This window comes from Xiphophorus maculatus, chromosome 2 (genome assembly GCF_002775205.1).
Source record: "Xiphophorus maculatus strain JP 163 A chromosome 2, X_maculatus-5.0-male, whole genome shotgun sequence".
Classification (NCBI taxonomy): domain Eukaryota; kingdom Metazoa; phylum Chordata; class Actinopteri; order Cyprinodontiformes; family Poeciliidae; genus Xiphophorus; species Xiphophorus maculatus.
In genome coordinates this window covers 25,904,059-25,917,805 of record NC_036444.1, presented here as the reverse complement: position 1 = coordinate 25,917,805, position 13,747 = coordinate 25,904,059, and positions in this window count along the sequence as shown.

The following is a 13,747-nucleotide window of genomic DNA, read 5'->3' as shown; positions in this document are numbered from 1 at the left end:
GTTTTCAAAAATAAAAGCACGATAAGCCTCATGGGTTGTTGTAGGTCATTTGGTCATCAGAGGAGAATATTTGTCTTCAGTGGCCAAAATAAAAGGAATATTGACCAACATATTTGAAGTGTATTGCTGATGGCACTCATCAAAATGTAATGTTTGTTACTGGTTTTCTCCAATGTCGTTTATGGTGTTTTTTTAATGACTTTATAATTTTGTCATTTTATGATGTAAAGCTCTTTGAACTACATTGCTGCTGAAATCTGCCACACAAATAAACTCGATTAATTGTCTGAAATGGAGCCAGCAAGAGGAAAATCTCTGACATCTGGGAATACTTTGAGATGATCGCTCACAATCAAATTCTTCTTAAATAAAAAGAATTAACCCCTCCGCCTCCCAATTTCTCACCTTCTGGTAATTTCCATTATTATTTGTAGTTTGATCAGCTAAGATATATCAGTCTTGCACAGCAGACACAGATTTAATGCTGTTGCAAGACTAAAATTCAGCATGTAGCTAAATATAAGGGATCAGAGCCAATTAGAAATCCAAGAAAAAGCGAATGTCCCAACAAGCACTGCACTCCCAAGACACTGAAACATCAAACGTCTTTGTTGTCAAATCAGTCTATGACATAAAAGAAAACCCAACACAACCACCGATGTTCAACATACAGTATGCCAGGATTAGATTGGCTACAAATCATTTTAATAATTAAAACATGTGACAATTAAATGTGATTTAATTGATTCTCCTGTTACTAAACACGAGTTTGATGAAAACTTTGTGACAATATTGCATTTACTAATTTTTGGAGGTGTGATACAACTGAGTGACAAGGCTGTTACAGTTTCACCAGCAGATGTCACTAGTGAGTGAGTGAGTGATGAACCCTTTTGCAAAGCAAAGGGTTGGAAAGCTTCATTGCTTCATCAGGCTTCATTTGCCCATTACTAAGTTGCTCCCACAATTGTAACGTATCTGTGACGTCACTTGTTTGCCCGAAGAGCGGGGACGGCAGTATGGCGCCTTGGCTGGAGCTTATCATAACAAGTTATGTTCCTTGTTAAGATTATCACGTTTTTTGATTAATTTTCGGTTTGCACAAGAGTATCGAGTCATACACATACTTCGCTTAACGTAAGTTTGTATATGACTGTCTAGTACAGGGGAGCTCAAGTCCAGTCCTCGAGAGCTACCATCCTGCAACTTTCAGATGCTTCCCTGCCTCAACACACCTGAAACAAATGAACGGCTCGTTAGCAGCAGAGCTGATCCTGGTCTGTTGGAGTAAAGATGCATCTGAACTCCAACAGACCAGCGCTCCAACAGCGCATGCGCGCTGACGTCCACCGTTTCCCCTTCCCCATACCTGACTGAGCTGCAGTCCGGTTGTACCATATTTTTTCGACGGGCTGTTTTTAAGTGACTTTTATGGGTAATCAAAGGCAACAGAAGCCTAACGCTAACAGGCCAGCGTTTCAAACCTCGAAAAAGAGATGGAAAAAAGGATCTCTTTTTTGAGAGCAAAGGGTTGGAAAGTGTCATGAAGCAATGAAGCTTTCCATCCATCGAGAGGGAAGTCTCGAGGGGTGGACTTCAACACCCTTGGTTTAGGATTTTTGTTAGCAGCTAAAGCTAGCCAAGCAGGTGTAGCATGAGGTGTCGGGTGGTTTAACCGAACATTAAAACTGTCAGAAAGGCCATTTGAGTTAACATTATTTAGCTGCGGCGTCGTTTCCTTAAAGTTTTTGGCTTTAGACGGCATAATGAGAGAGACTGTGCAGGACCGGTGGCTTGATCTATCTATGCGATCAAAGCTAAGCCCAAATATTTCTGTTGCTATACATATACTAAATAACAACATATTGGTTGCCTTTTTTTCTTCTTCATTAGTACGTCCTGTTGGTGATTGAAGCCTGTTGTGATGACTTCAACACATTTCTTCAGACAGGCTTTTAATGCTGTCCAGAATGTTTCTGTAAGTTGATCTATATTTTACACTGTTCTGCGTTAAATGGACACATTCATAGTGTTAACTTTTGACACTACACACTAGTGTTGGGTACCTCAACACTGATGTGTGTTAAATGTCAACTACTGAGAGTGTTGATTCAACTCTATCACAAATAACACTTTCAAAAGGGTTACTTTAACACGATCAAGAGTGGACCAATGTGGACACTTCCAGATTGGCTGTGTACAGTCCTGGAGATCCACCACTTTGCCAAGCTTTCCACCCTGGCTCAGGGAAATAGGAAATGAAAGGTATTTGTTCAGACAAGCTGGACACGTTTCATCATACAAATGAAAAACATGGGAGCCTTCCTGACTCATTGCCAAATCACCACACTAAAATTAGCATGAACCATTTCCTGTTGCTTTTTAACTAGCTTGCGTCGGTTCAGCATCCAGGTAGCTGATCTGCCAAAGAACACTGCACAGTCGGCGAGAGGACCACACCCCAGATCTTAGCAAAGACTCTACATCATCTTCTTGATTTTTATTGGCGGTTGGCAAAAAAAGTGAAGTAGCATTAATGGCATGTACTACCGGTATAGAGTGTGGTTCATGATGATCTACATAAATATATCTATATACGTATATGATATAGTAGTCTATATATATATATATATATATATATATATATATATATATATATATATATATATATATATATATATATATATATATATATATATATATATATATATATATATATATATATATATATATATATATATATACCCCCAGAGGAGCTGGTCCAAGTGGCTGGAAGTCTGGGCCTCCTTACTTAGGCTGCTATCATTCTAGATAGGCAGAAGATGGATGGATGGAATACAACATAGGTTATTATGAAAGGAAAATAACTTATGTTTGATAGTTGTGGCATATCCCTGTGATACCACGAGGTGTCACAGGGATATGCCGGTGACTACATAGAACTTTTATAATCTATGTAGAAAACCCTATTTAGATCAAATGTAGGTACTGATTGTTGTGGAGACTTTTAATACTGTCAGTACATTGTGGGCTAGCATTTTAAAGATCTCAGGTGATGAAATTAAGTATTTTTTTCTTTTAGCACATTTCAACATAAAGCTTTATGTGATTAAAACAGTGCTGCAAACACACAATCTTACCAAGTATTTTTGGTATAGTTTCTAGTGAAAATATTTTAGTATACTTTAAGTAAGACAAAACTAACTGACAAGTAACTTTTCAGCCAGACATAGGAGCTTGTTTTAAGTCAATAATTCCTTAATATTGATGAAAATGTACTTGTTCCTTTGGCAGATTGTTTCTCTTATAAATGTGTTTTATATTTTATATATAATATGTGTTTTATAAATGCTTGTAAATAAAGCATCTGCTCAGTGCTTGGATGGTTTCTGAGTCACTTAGTGACATATCGTGGAGCTGTGAATCATATGTGCAGTTATTGTAACTAATCTTATTTGTTATGATTTGAGATGGCAGATTAAATAGATATTAACTAGAAGGGTCCCAGAATCAAACCTTGTGGTACCCCACATGTGACTTCTGTCCGCTCCAATGAGACGTTACCTGTCGACACAAAGTCCCTGTTCTTTAGTCCAGTCAGACTGTGGTTTTTATGTGGATGCCATTGAACACTATGACAAGGACAGTCTTGGTCTTAGTACTGTGGTGAACATGGAAACTGGACTGAAAGATGTCAAAGCGGTTGGTCATTGTTAAGAAACTATTTGGGCGCAACGGCGGAAGGAGTTCGCCTTGTGATTGTTATTGATTATTATAATTTAACTGTTGAAAGAGCTTTTTATTGGAATCTTGAAGATTGGCCTGTTTTCCAGATTGTTATTTTTTTAACCGGCGGTTTGATAACCGCTGTTATATGAGAGTTTGAACTTTTGGGTTACATGACTTCAATTAAGATTAATTGAATCCAGTAAGGTTCATGAATACGAATGACACCAAATTAGTTTGACTCAAGTAGTTACGCAGTCCTGATATAATGAAGATGCTTGAGCTGGAAAATGGACTATAAGCACCAAGAGCACTGGGCAGCCCCAATCTGACTTCACAATAAAATGTGAACAACCTGGACAAAAACCAAACACCAAAAACTGAAAAAATGTATCCTTGTTATTATTATTGGTTACTTTTTTTTACTCATCATTTTAAAAATCCAACAAAAGGCAAAAACTTTTAAATAATCTTCTAAGCTCCAAATGTGCACCAGCAGAGACGTGACGAGGTAAAAAGTTCAGACCGTGGTAATAAAAGAACATAAAGGAGTGTTATTGGATCAATAGTGTTTTTCTGACTTGTGGGTGATTTCATGTGAGCAAACAGCACCCATCTCTCTGAAGGTGATTAGACCTCATTAGGGAAGTAAGAGCCAGTAATTTCATTAAGATTTCAGGAAGTCAACAAAGCAACGCAGCTGGATATTTTGACCTCAAACTCAAAGTGTTGACATGGTAAACAATCACAGTAGGAAAGTGCTAGTGAGCTCTGGCAGAAGGTCGATTCCTGATGTGGTATAAAAGGCACGACGGGCCCAGACTGGCAGTGCACACGTCTCATCCGCGTTTTGAAGCAGAACGGATCCAGGTGAGTTTGATTTCTTTTATTACGTACATATTTTATACTATTGGGCTGCTTACGTTACCCACAGGCTTTTCTAAATAAAAGTTTGAATATTGCAGCAGGAAACATGTAACGTGTTACTTTCACCTGAGTTGTCTTTCAAAAAGAAGGTAATGTTTCAATGCAAGCATGAGCCCAAAGTCTGCAGGCAGAACCAATTTCAGCAAGACAGCCAGCCAGTCCAACAGTCACTCTGGAGAACATTTTGGAACAATATTATTGTGGCATTTTCTGTAAAAGTCACATTTCTATTGATGTCACAGCTGCCTTAGTTAATATTTTGTAAGGAGCAAGAAGTCTTAAGTCTAAGGAATAAACAATTTTTGCAAATATCCAAACTGTTTTCATTTACATGCTATTAAAGTAAGACATGGAGAAATGAGAACAATGAGAAACAATTTGATGTTTTTGTGCTTTTAAAAACAATTTAAAACCCCACCAGTGTAGTTCCAATTGACTTGTGAGGTTTTTTTTAAAAATGCTTTTTTCCATATTTTTTTTACTTCTGTACTTTAATTCTCAAGTCAATTCTTTCCTTCCACTTATATTTAAGGTTTGAATACTAACTTATTGCTTCTGAAATCATAAATGTCAACTTTTTAACAGCTTAAAAATGTCGTTAGTGTGATTCTATGCAAAATGTGATAATGCTGAATTAATGCAGAAACTTGATAGAACAAAATTTGTTTCACCCTCTGTGGTACATTGAAGCATGAAGCGTAAACGGAGCCGCAGTATTTAACTACCAAATAATGATCTCTTTGTAGAAGAAATGTACACATGCTAGATGGATGTGTACATCTAGCATGTACCATCCATCCATCCATCCATCCATCCATCCATCCATCCATCCATCCATCCATCCATCCATCCATCCATCCATCCATCTTCTTCATCTTATCCGGGGTCGGGTTGCAGGGGTAGCAGCTTCAGAAGGGAGGCCCAGACTTCCCTCTTCCCGGCCACTTCTTCCAGCTCCTCCGGGGGAATCCCAAGGCGTTCCCAGGCCAGCCGAGAGACATTGTCCCTCCAGCGTGTCCTGGTTCTTCCCCGGGGCCTCCTCCTGGTGGGACGTGCCCAGAACACCTCACCAGGGAGGCATCCAGGAGGCATCCTGACCAGATGCCCGAGCTACCTCAACTGGCTCCTCTCGATGTGAAGGAGCAGCGGCTCTACTCTTAGTCCCTCCCGGATGACTGAGCTTCTCACCCTATCTCTAAGGGAGAGCCCAGCCACCCTACGGAGAAAACCCATTTTGGCCGCTTGTATCCATAATCTCGTTCTTTCATGCATCTTTCATGCATGATAAAAAAGAAATAAAATTAACAAATAGACTCAAATATCTTTGTTAATTATGTATTTCAATATATTTCTTTTCAACAATTTATTAGAATTATAATTTACAATTTATAATTTCATTTAAAGTTTAGAGAATATGTGTTTATTTAATAATGGGTCCGTTTTGAAGAAACAGACCTTCAGTAAGTGGAGACTGCTATTGTTAAAAGGTGACTCATCCCAACCCAACTTGTTCTTCAGAATAAACCGGTTAGTAGTCTGATGGTTCGGTGCAGAGCAAAACAAAGACGTTTTTAACTAAAACTTTGCAAATGCAGACACAAGTTTAAAAGTTTTAAAGGGGAATTTCAGGACAAAATCCGACAGAGAAAACTAGAAATAAGTTGTTTTTAGAGTAGTTCTGATGTCCTAAATTGGCTAATTCAGAATCACAGGTCAGGTTTGGACTTCAGTTTACTGAGCATGGCGTCTTTGTAACATGGTACGTATCTTATTAGCCCTGTCAGATGTCCTGTTAACTCCATGCAAGGTGCAACTAGTTATTGTATTTATCAAAGGGTTTGATAAGTCAACATGTCTCCTCAGGAAACCATTGTATTAATCCTCGTCATGATGCCGTCTGTCAGCGTCACTCAGGCTTTCCTGCTGCTGGCTTTCCTCTACCTCACTCTCACCGCATCACTTCCTGTCAGGTACCGTTACATCAGCAGGATAAAAAGGAGTCAACACACCTAACTGAATGACTAAGAGTGAATGTCTGGACTGAAAAAGCAAGTTTCCTGAGTGTCTTGGTTGAAAGGTCTGTTTTACTTGCAGGGATGAGGAAGAGGTGGAGGACTTCCTGACTGAAGTGGGTCAGCTGAGCACACCGTGGTCTCTTCCAGGAACCTCAGCAGAAACTCTGCTTGAGGCCAGACTCAGGTGAGTGCTCCTCAGAAATCACAGCCGGTAATGCCCAGGACCAAGGGTGTTTGACATGTTCTAAAAGCTAGAATGCTTTGTTGCAAATAAAAGAAAAATATTCAGGTCAATTCAAAAATACTTTATTCATCCCAAAGGGAAGTTAAATGTTGTCATAACTCATATCCTCCGAGTATCTTCAAAGAGTTGTTGTGGATGGTGATGATGTGGGCAGGAAGGATCTCCGGTAGCAGTTAGTCTCGCAGCTAATCTGAAGAGGCCTCTGACTGAAGACTGCTGCTGTATGACAGCCTCATGGTTGTCATGACACTCTTAACAACTCAGTTTCTGGTTGATATTAAGATGATATTCCACAGCAATGTTTCCTGGTTGGCACCATAAGTTGCGAATCCATCTCAGCTGCTTTTGCCTTTTTAAGTCTCGGTCTGGCTGCATGGTTAGACATCTGGGCAGACAGATGTTGGAGTGGAGGATAACATCCTTTCCTATTATGAATGATGGAAAAGACGGTTGAATGTCCTGGTTCTCTCTCTGCTCTTTGCTCCTGCACTGCGTCTAGGGAACCTGATTTTGAACTCCACCGGGATCTGGAGTCACACTGCAAATATTATTTGAGCTTGGTGATGTTAATTATCTGCTTCTGATTGTACCTTGTTACAGTTATGCATGATGACTATTGTCCAAATATGCGATACATCAATCAAAAATAATTATGAACTAAAAAAAAAAAAGAACAACTAAGAACTATCGTAACAGAACTACTCCACCTTTCTGCCACCATGAGCAGAACAACTCTAAGATTAAAAGAATAACAAAAAAATGTGAAGAATAAGAAATATTTTTAAAGTTTATTGAGATTTTAAAAGATCTCGGAAATGTTTGCTTTGCCTTCAGAGAATGTACACTTGTGCTTTATGTGTTTACTTCTCCAGTTATTTGTGGAACATAAAGAATTATATTTATAAGCAAATCCAAATGTTGCTTTGATAAGATAAGTTTGATCTGTCCTCAGAGAACACCGTACTGAAATAGTCACTGTACATGCCAACAGAGGCAAAAAGTAACTAGTTACATTTACTCAATTACATTTGCTTCTAGGAGCAGCTTTACTGCACCATGCTTCTTCTTTTTTTTGTTGAGTAATATCATTTTTGAATTATCATTACTCTTAGTTGAGTATATTTTCTGACTACAGATCTCTAGTTGCTTCACTGAGCTAGCATGTTCTAACAAAAGATGCACAAGACTGCTCAGCCTTTTCTCTATTTTTGTTTTTAAACTTTTACTTAAGTCATCTTCTGGATGCATACTTTTTACTACTTGAGTAAAAATGTCTTGAAATAGTGCTACTCTTACTTGAGCACAATTTGGTGACTTTACCCATCTCTGTGTGTGATTCCAGGCAGCTGTCTGCAGGCTTGAACCGCAGGAGGCAGCTGGGAGATATCGAGTTCTCCAACAGATATGCAGAGTTCTTGCGGTCAAAAGCCAAACACACAACCATCTGCGCCTTCTTGCGCCGCATGCAAGGAGTCAAGAAAAGGTGAAATGCAATATGCGAACCAACACAACTACAGTTTCAGCTGCAATTTTTCAACCACCGCGGGAAATTTGCTATATACAAAATATTCAAATTAGTGGCAATAAAACTAATCAGACAAGAACGATTGAAATAGCTCAGCAAAAGTGCATTCAACACAAAATACTGTTTTTAGAAACGAAAGCAGTCTCAAAAAGATTCAACCTCTTCATGACAAGCATCTTTGGCACTTAGTAGAGGACCATTTCCCTGCTTGTGAACTGCTGCAACCATAATATATGGTTTTTAGATTAACGAGTTTCAAATCTCACCAGATATTTTCAGTGGACTTTAAGTCAGGCAGTTCTGATAGCCACCCCCTTTCATGTTAGTTCATTCACTTATCCTAATATCTTGAAGGTCTTCTAAAACCATGCTTTGGAAGGGTTTGCAAATGATATTTGTTCTGTTAGAAGAACCAATCTTGTCCACGCTTCACCTTCCTCACAAACAGCAGGACCTTTTCTTCCAGGGTTTCCTGATACTCGATTGAATCCATCTGGCCTTAGACAGGCTGCCGGTTTGCAAGGCCACAGCAAGCAAACAAAGCAGCCCTAAAGGATCACAGAGACACACCTTTGCTTCCCTGTAGGCATGGAGTTCTTTTCAGTGTACGCCTCATCTTTTTTTGTCTCACTGATCCAAATTACATTGCCGTTCTGAATCCCTAAACCTTGGATTTATCTATATTGATGTGAGCAAATCGGAGCTGATTGTCTTTTGGGTTAGTTGTGCAGATATGGAGTCTTTCAGTGTATAGAATGTGACTTACTTTGGATTCACCGGATGGTTTCTGCCCACCTGCCTCTTCTAGAATCTGGTGGTAGACTTTTAAAAGTTGCATCTTTCTGCCACCAGGTGGCATAGCCTTTTCTTGTTTATTGGAAGTGAAATATTCTCTGCACTTTTTGGTCAATTCTTTTGACTTAGCCATATTTCAAAATTCTAATGAAATGTCCCCATCACCAGGCCATGGGTCCGATGGAGATTTCTGTGGATTTGCTATCAGAATCTGGAAAAATGCTGAAAGGAAACTGTGTACACATATTCCCTTGACTATTTCCTTGTTACATCCTGACTGGTGTGGAAAAGAGTACACACCGAGTTTTAGTGTGTAGGCACCTTTGGTCAATGAGGCTTCGGGGAATCTGAGGGGTTCCATCTCAAGAACACCTAACGCAACCTAGGAAGCCCTCTCTGAAACTTGTAAGGTTTCAGAGAGGGGACCTGAAGTTTCAGCCAGACACAGAGCAGATAAGTTGAAAAGTTTCTGTTTTCTGGTGGATAAATTGGTCAGTGGCTGTTGAAGATTCAGAGAACGGCAGAAAACTCAGTGAGTTTTTGTAAGGATCCAGCTGGATATGCAACGTCACTGTGGGTAAAAGATTGACTAGGACAGGTAGCTTTGATAAGATGGAACAGGAAAACTTTGGCAACAGACAGGATAGTCGGACAGGCAGGGGGTCATACACAAGCAGGAAGAATCAGGCGGACAAATCTGTAGGCTAGATGTGGATCGATAGTCATGGGGCACAAGCTTCTGTTCAGAGAGCAGAAGCTGGTGTGGTATCTGATAAGGGCAGAACAGAGCAAGGCAAATCCAGGAGACAAGAACGTGGTGAAGATCAATCAGGCAAGGAAACCTCTAAGGTTTCAAAGACAGGATCTGAAGACTACTCACACTACAGATCCCAAAGAACAGGAGAGCTGTACTTGGAGGCAGGTGAACAGGTGCAACAGATGATATGAGCAGGCAGACGGGCCAAAATCATAACATCACCTGATTTGTAAATGTGAGTTCTTAGGTGAATCACTTTGAGACTGCAGTCTGAAAGAAGGATACATTTTCTGTATCCTGTAGGCAAGATAAGACGATTGTAGGCGACAACGGTAGAAATTCATTCTGTGGGTTGCTGGTTTAAACCTCTGCTCTATCTCAGTCTTTGTGTCCCTGGGCAAGACACTTCACCCGCCTTATCAACTGGTGGTGGTCAGAGGTCCAGGAGGCCACTGACCACCACCAGGCTAGCAGAGTCAGCCTCGATAAAGTGCTAAACAAACACAGGCCATGTACCGTTTAGTTCATTTAACAGTCTATTGGTGTGTAATTTGCTTATTACAAATTACACAACACAATTTGGGATTTTGCCAATAAATGTCACTTTAATGAGGCCTGGATAATTGTAGGTACAACTTTACTGAACACACAGAATAAAACCTAATAAACTGACTGCCTGGTATGAGCAGGTCAACAACTTAAGGAAGTAACTTTGACAATCGCCAGTTGCAGGTACAGTAACGTCATCAGCACTGTTATCATACGTTAGAGAGATAAGAAGAAAATAAAACTTGTAAATGTCAGCTGACTTTGCCCCACTGATTATCATCACAGTTTCTGTTACACTCAATGTTCCCTACTCAAGTTTCAAATTAAAAGCCTCAGAAAATAATGAGACAGTACAAAAGAAACCTAACTCAGGATTCTTTTTTTTTTCTTTTTCCACAGTGGTGTTGGAGGAGACGTGGAAAAAGTGAACCTGCTGCTCAAACAGTACATGTGCCCTTCTGTTTACAACAACTGGCCGACTGACCTGTAGAAGGAACTAGGCAGAGCCAGAGAGATTTAAGCTTTTTACATGGACAAACATGTTTATTAAAGTGCTGTAGAAATCTGCTACTGTTGTACTTCATGTGGAATCAAATATGTTTGCTATTAAAATGTGTCTAAAGATCATTTTGTAAGGTGATTCACTCACATTTTGAAATATTTTGTTGTGTTCTTTAAGCGCAGGCTTATAGTGCTCAAGGATCATTTTAGCAAAGTCTGAAATGACAAGAAAAACACTTGAAATACTTCTGAAGCTTGCTTTAAAAGTATATTGTACAAATACTTTGTTACTTAAAATAGTCATTTTAAGCAACAACGTAAAACTATTAATTTCTAATGAGGAAAAAAGTGCTTTATAAAGAGGGTAGAAACATTACAAAAATAATTCTAACAAAAGTAAAAGACAAAGACTAAGCTGAAAGATATTATTTTTAAACACAAATTCAGTAGTGTATCTGTGTGCAGGTAAGACAGTCCTGTCCACAGAGTGGGTCCAGAACAGAGCCTTCAGGTATCCCATGTATCAGATCGGTAGGTTTGTAAACCTAAGTGTCTAATTGACAGGTGAGATCTAAACTGCACTAAAACAGTTCCAGAGATCCCCAACAAACTTTTAACGAAGATAGTGGGTCAAGAGCTAATGGCTGCTGAAAGGTTGAAAGTAAAAGACTGCAGGAGAAACTCCACTAGGGTCTGCAGCCACCATGTTATCCCGGTTGGTTGGAACAGTAACCCGCCGAGTCCAACAAATAAGAAAAAACACACAGAAGATAGAAAACCATGAAGGTGAAGAAATAATACTGCAGAAAAATACAACAGGTATTTAAAATTCAAAAATCATTCATTTGAATACATCAGCAGCACCTGCAGTATTTCATGACAACACCAGCCACACAAACTGACACCTGACAAGAGGAACAGAAGCACAAGAAGCAGTGACCTGCCTAAACATAAAACAGTCTGCTCCACTCATCAATCAGTGCTGCGCTCTGTCCAGCCCCCTACAGGCCAGTGAGACACAAAAGTGGCTGACCAGGATTTGATAGATCTCTCTGCAAGGAGGATGAATGGACTGCTGTCAGACGAGTTTCAGATGGTCTCTGGCTCAACCCAACAAAACTGAATTCTCTGTAAATCATCAAAAGGGGCAACAGTGTAATCTGGTTCTCCACCAGTAGGGGTTCTCAGAACCTGGTAGACAACTGGGTCCAAGAGTGGCTTGAATTTATGATGACCTCTAAACACTGAGATCATGAAGGTAAACCAACTGGAAACTCACCTTCCTACGCCCTGCAGCCACCAGTGAGCGCTCCTGAGCACAATGAAAAACCATGGTTATTTCTTCCTGGTGCTTGACCAACAGGTCCTCAACCTCACCTATCAGAGGGACCTTAATGCAAGCCAACAAAAGGTCTGCAGGCAGCTGAGGTTCGCAGCCAAACGTCAGAATAGAAACAAAGAGTAGAAACTAAAGTAGAAACATTGTTGAAAGGGAGTGCCGTAACACAAAAGCACTTGTAGAAGACAAGAAGCCCAATCCCATTTCTGAGACCTTGGTAAAATGTGCAGCTGGAGAGTTACATTCAACTGCTCAATATAATTCAGCTCCACTGTTGAGTCGGGCTGCATTTTCTGCAGCGCAGCTCAACCATATGCTCCAAAAGTAAGTGCACGACCTTTTCACCCCGTACAAGTGAGAGAGCTATTGAATCAACAAAGAATATGAATGGACCTCAACACACCAGACCTGAAGAACCAACTCAGTCAGCAAAATCTGGGGAACTATGGGTCGGTGGCACACATTCACTAAACATGTCAGGAATTACAGGAACATTTCCCATCCCATTCCACGATGGTTCCAAGATTGCAACAATCTCTTTTTGCAATAATCCCCAAAGATGACTCATAAAGCTTCTAAACTCTGATGTTACATTTTTAGCAACTTGGCAATGCGGACACTTTAGAGCAAACTGTTTAACGTCAGTAAACAATCCAGACCAGTAAGAGAATCAGAACCTCCTTCTTGAGAACTGATGGCAAAAGAAACTGTAGGCGTTTAGAAGGTTTTTATGTACATAACTCTAGTCATCCATTGTCAAGGAGGGAGAGGAATTTTGAAAATAAAACTCCTTACATGATATATTCTTGTGAATTTTGTGGATACAAATGGGCTACATTCTGAGGAATAAGTGGCGAATAAGTAGGGTAATAGAGCCCATCCACTCAAGAGCCAAAACAGGCGGTGTGGTCCTTCCACAATCGCTCTTAAAATTTTCACTCATTATGTTAAAGAAACAACTGAAGTTTTGCAAATAAATGATAAATAACAAATCCAAATTTTAGCTATTTTTTTCAGTTTTTTTCACGGCATTAGTAAACGTGACTTCAGCAACACAATGACACAAAGTACAAGTCATTTTTAGATCAATTTTCTTTTTTGTTATTAGGCTGGAAACTATGTGTAAAAAAAAACATTGGATGTGAGGAGAATGTAGCCATCATCTTTACAAACAAACACATTTTCTTTATATTAAAACCTATAATTGGTAATAAAAATATTTGCTCTTTAAAACGTACAACAGATTTCCTACAGTAGATATTTGTCAAAAATGATAAGTTGTCTTTTTTTCAAAAGGTCAGGTAATATTCGTGGATCTAAATCCGTTTTATTAATCTGGATTGAGGGCGTAGCTGGTTCATTGGATTCT